Genomic DNA, 5,731 nt, shown 5'->3' on the forward strand with positions numbered 1-5,731 from the left:
CCCCCCCCCCTCGCGCGCTGCAGCGTGTGGTTCTTACCGCTGCGCGCGCTTCCCACTCCCGTTCTGCTCCTCACCGGCAGTTCGTCTGTGCTCTGTGCCTTTCCTGCTACTCGGCTGCCTCTCGCTGTTCCCTCGCACGGTGCCCGGCCCCAGGGGTGTCTCCCTGCCATTCCGGCCCGTTCACGCCCCTTTGCCTTTCTGGTCCCATTAACCCTGTGTTTACTGTTTTCCTTGCAATGGAGATTCCAAGCTCTCCCGAATTGGACACTGAAGACAGCAAGGCTTTCAAGTCTGACCTCAGTCATTTCATTAATAATTCTGTTGAGACTGCTGTCGAGGCTTCCATGACTCGTGTTTCTAAACACATGGAGAATTCTCTGTTAAGCCTCATGACCAAAGCTTTGGCCCATTCTGCGGGGGAAAGCAGAAAACGCAAACTGGTTCCTTCCAATTCTCTTGCCAAAAATGTGTCACTTTTGGGTCGCGAGTCCTCCTCGCATTTGACTGAGGACGTGGTTCCTCCCAGGCCTCCCACCAAGGAGGGGATAAAGATTTCTATGTCTAAAAGTAAAACTAAGACAAAAAACGTGGAGGTTCCTAAGAAGCTGGTCATTAACACTATTCCTGACACAGATGATGACGATGATTTAGGTGACACTGATGATTTGGCAGATTTCTTTCAGTAGGTTGATCCTCCTTCCCCTAAGAAAGCGAGATTGGATGCTTTTGCATCCCAGCCTGTATTGGATTCGGAGGGCAATCCTATGTTTGACCCCGCTTCTATCAGACATCCTAACTCTACTGAGTGGTTCTGCACTCCACATGTGGGGGAGTACATCTCCTCTAAGCTCCGTCTGCCTTTGGACAAGTCTGTTCGTGCTAAACTCAAGTCTGAGTGTCCTAAACCTTCCCTTCCCTGTCATGTTACTGTTACTCCTTCTATAGATCAGCCGCTTCTTACCTTCTTCTCGAAGTTTGGCAAAGATCCTCGCAGGGGTGTGGATAAGGCCTGGTCCACTTCCCAGGACAAGCTTTTGGATGTCGTGGGTCCTGTGGCCCGGGTTTTGGACATGGCGGACACAGCCCGCTTGGATGGTTCGGACCTTAATCCAGAGGAAATCTCTTTATGGCTCCAGAGATCCTTTTGTCTGTTAGGTAACGCCAATGCGGCAATTATCCATGAGTGTCGTAAGGGCGTTCTGATCAAATTGGACCCGAAGCTAGCCAACTTGGCTACACAGGATCCGAGTGTCAAGGCCGACTGTCTGTTGTTTGGAGATTGCCTCGTCAAGGATCTCAGCCGTTACGTGTCCACTTTTGCTTCCTTGGACAAGGCCCAATTTTCCATCAAAAAAGTGTTTGCCCCTCGGGTTTTTGGCAGGGCCGGCAGAGGCAGGAACCGCTCTTCCGGCTGCGGTTACCCGAACCAAGGTTCCAGAGGAGCAGCCAACTCCGGCTATCAAGAGTTCAAGCTGCAGTTTTATCCCCAAAGAGGACGTGGCTTCCGGGGCCGAGGACAGAAAGGTTTCCGTTCCAACAACAACAACGTCAACAACCAAGGTGAGCCCTCCCCCTCCTATCGGAGGTCGTCTTGCTCTATTTCTTCACAGGTGGCGCACGCTCACTGCAGACCATTGGGTCCTCAATTCCGTACAAGGCTATCTCATAGAGTTTTACGCTCAGCCTTTCCAGTCTATTTTTCCTCCTCCGTTGGTTTTTTCCGCAGACGTAGCTCTGCTTGTCTCTCAAGAGGTTCAAACTCTTCTCCAAAAACAAGCCATTCTTGCCGCTCCCTTCGATCCCTCAGGCTTTCTAAGCTCTCTCTTTTTGGTTCGCTAAAAGAACAAAAAAGTGCATCCAGTCATCAATCTCAAGTGGTTCAACCAGTTTGTGGTTTATCGCCACTTCAAGATGGAGACCATTCTCCATCTCAGGGATACCTTGCGCCAATCCGATTGGATCGTCAGACTCTATCTTCAAGATGCATATCTTTCCATTCCTATGCACGAGTTCCACACAAAATATCTGCAATTTCAGTGGTCCGGTGTCACTTACCGGTTCTGTTTGCTTTCTTTCGGTCTTTCTTCTGCTCCTTGGTGCTTCACCAAGGTGATGAAGCCTGTGGTATCCTATCTGCGCTCTCTAGGTATTCGTCTCATCATTTATCTGGACAATATCTTGATCATGCACTCGGACAGGCAAACTCTTCTTTCCCATCTCAATGTCGCTCAGTCTCTCCTCCTGGATCTGGGGTTCCTCATCAATTCCGAGAAATCCATGTTAGTCCCTTTCCAGAGTGTAGAATTTCTAGGTTTCCGCGTAGACTCTTCCACCGCATCTCTTTATCTTCCAAAATCCAAGTTTTCGGCCATTCGGTCAGAGTTATGTCAAATTCTTGGCCTTTCCGATGTGTCTCTACGTTCTCTTGCAAGAGTCGTAGGTCTTTTGTCAGCCTCCATCCAAGCGATTTTTCCCGGGCCTCTACACTATCGAGCACTGCAGCGCTTAAAGATTTGTCATCTTCGCCAAGGCTTGGCGTATTCAGACCTTATCCAGTTGGACCTAGAGTCCCGTCTCGAGCTACAATGGTGGATAGACCATTTAGATGCGTGGAACGGGAGGACGATCTTTGCAACGGCCCCAGATCTTGTATTAGAATCAGATGCCAGCCTGTCGGGTTGGGGCGCCCGATGTGGTTCAATCTTGACTGGAGGTACATGGTCTCCAGAGGAGTCGTCATTGCACATAAACTGTTTAGAGATGCTGAGGCTCCTTTGCAATCCGCAGTCTGGCAAAGAACAAGGCAAGTTGTTCCATTCTCCTTCGGATGGACAATGTTTCTGCGGTCCGCTACATAAACCATCTAGGTGGCACAAAGTCAAAACCGCTAGCGGAACTAGCAAAGAGTCTTTGGGAATTCTGTCTTCAACACAAATTATCTCTTCGAGCGGAATATCTTCCAGGCAGTCTCAATGCCATAGCAGATTGGACCTCTCGATACCTTCGAGATTCAAGCGGTTGGAAGCTACTTCCCTCCGTCTTTCTTTCTCTCTCCCAGAAATGGGGTCCCTTTTCTATCGACCTTTTTGCTTCCCGGCTCAATTCCCAACTTCCCGTTTTCTTCAGCTGGAGACCAGACCCGCTTGCTCTCGCAACAGATGCCTTTCTTCAGGACTGGTCCCTGCATCTCAACTATGCGTTTCCTCCGTTCCTGATGATCAACAGGGTCTTGGCCCAGGTTCGTCGTCAGTCGACATCCTTGGTTCTCCTGGCTCCTTTCTGGCAGGCTCAAATCTGGTTCCCCCCTCTCTTGGAACTGGCAGTGGACTTTCCGGTCCTTCTTCCTTTCAGCGAGGATCTCCTGCTGGATCCGCAGGGTCTTCCTCACGCCATGGTTCTGCACAGATCTCTGGTTCGTCAGCTTGGAAGATTTCCGGACTTCCCCATCTGACGTCTTTATTTCACAGGAGGCTTCAATCTTTATCAGCAGGGCTTGGGCCCCTGGCACTTCCAGAGCCTACAAGTCCGCTTGGTCTTTATGGGCTAGCTGGTTTATGGAACGGTCTGTCGATCCCTTTTCAGCTCCTTTAAGCCTTGTGGTTAATTTCTTGGCTTCCGAAGCCAGTGCGGGTAAATCCTATCGCACTGTTAATCTGTACAGATCAGCTATCTCCTTGAATCATTGTCCTATTGACAATAAACCTGTTGGTTCCCACCCTTTGGTGTGTCGACTGCTGCGTGGAGTTAGATTCTCAAAACCTCCGTTGGGTAAGTATTCCTTTTTGTGGGATGTTAATTTGGTGTTCAAATTGTTTATTTCATGGCCTGACAATGATGCTCTTTCTTTGAAAATGCTTTCAGCCAAACTCACCATGTTGTTATGTTTAATTTCAATCAAACGTGTATCTGATGTCAGGGCTTTGGATTTGTCTTACAGACAGTTTTCACCTTCCGGTGTTTTGTTCCAGGTTCACAGGCGTACGAAAACTAATCTACAATCTGTGATTTATCCTTATTTTCCTTCGCAACCTCAACTTTGTGTTGGACAATGTTTAAAGAGTTACGAACAAAAAACTGCTGATCTCAGGTCTTCCTCTCATTCGCAATTGCTCATTTCTTTTCACAAACCCCATCATCCTGTGTCCTCTGCCACTTTAGCCCTTTGGGTGAGGTGGATTATGTCCCTTGCGGGCATTGATGTTTCTGCTTTTGGTGCGCACTCCGCCAGGGGTGTTTTGGCCTCTAAAGCCTTTTGGGCAGGCTCTCGTTTGGAGGATATCCTGAAATCAGCAGATTGGTCTAATGATGCTATTTTCAAAACGTTTTATTGCAAACCTGTTGTTACTGCTTCTTCTGTAGTTGTTGCTATGCTTTGAACAAGCATAATAGGAGCCTCCGTTCTTGCCATAAAATGTAGATTTTCCTAGTATTTATGACGGAAAGTCTTAATTTTATTAAAGACACGGAGGCGAGTATTATCCCACCTCTACTCTACTAATTCTTTCTGTTTTCCCACCCTTAGAAACTCCGGCTTTACCACCAGCCTCCAACTAATGTTGCGTCTGTTCCTGTTGATGGACTTCCTTCATCTGGTTCTTCACTTTGTTTCAATAGGAGTGTCCTCCAGGAATACTGAGCATGGGGTTTTTTAGAAAATTAGGACTAAGGGGGCGCACTGCCTGGGTTGAAACGTTACAAAGTGTGTAAAGAGCAAAAGTATCGTTGTGTAGTGCGTAAAGAGCAGACGGCAAAACGCCCTTAACCGTCTAAACAAGTCAAAGACAAGACAATTTAACAACAAATAAGCTCTCGCAACTACATGTGTGTATATCAAAACAAGGTTCAATGACCAACAGTAAAAAGGAAACGCAGACGCAGGTTCTTTGGTGTGATACTTCTTGTTACAGCAAGATGTTAACTTTTCTCCAGACTTAAGAATGATATCAATCGCCGACACGTGTTTCGTCGTGTGCGGGTGAGTCAAACACGACTCTTCAGGGCTTACACTCCCAATCCACTGTGTGGTTGGAGTAAGTCTGGGTCTTTACAAGCTCAGTTTCAGGCTGTATCCCGCTATGCCGTCAGGCGGGGAGCCGGGAGGGGATTCTTATTTCGTGCCGAATTGAGGAAACGAGTAAGTATCCTCTGAGGCGGTGTGCCGCTTCAGACAATCCCTCCTCTGTTTGTTCCCGGCGGTCGTCTCTCGTGTACGAACTCGAGAGACGACCGCCGGGAACAAACAGAGGAGGGATTGTCTGAAGCGGCACACCGCCTCAGAGGATACTTACTCGTTTCCTCAATTCGGCACGAAATAAGAATCCCCTCCCGGCTCCCCGCCTGACGGCATAGCGGGATACAGCCTGAAACTGAGCTTGTAAAGACCCAGACTTACTCCAACCACACAGTGGATTGGGAGTGTAAGCCCTGAAGAGTCGTGTTTGACTCACCCGCACACGACGAAACACGTGTCGGCGATTGATATCATTCTTAAGTCTGGAGAAAAGTTAACATCTTGCTGTAACAAGAAGTATCACACCAAAGAACCTGCGTCTGCGTTTCCTTTTTACTGTTGGTCATTGAACCTTGTTTTGATATACACACATGTAGTTGCGAGAGCTTATTTGTTGTTGGAGTGTCCTCCAGTGTTATCATGCAGTCCTGGGTTTTCTACAGGATCTTCTGGCATGGATTATGACTTTTTGCATTTTACTGTCTATATTTCCTTTGTTTA

The 5,731-nt window shown here is 48.0% G+C and overlaps 1 pseudogene; it reads left to right on the forward strand.

Moving 5' to 3' along the window:
* Positions 1–236: 236 nt before the first annotated feature.
* Positions 237–2,858, forward strand: LOC147712755 (uncharacterized; annotated as a pseudogene).
* The last annotated feature ends 2,873 nt before the right edge of the window (positions 2,859–5,731 follow it).

This window comes from Lissotriton vulgaris, chromosome 5 (assembly GCF_964263255.1).
Source record: "Lissotriton vulgaris chromosome 5, aLisVul1.2, whole genome shotgun sequence".
NCBI lineage: Eukaryota > Metazoa > Chordata > Amphibia > Caudata > Salamandridae > Lissotriton > Lissotriton vulgaris.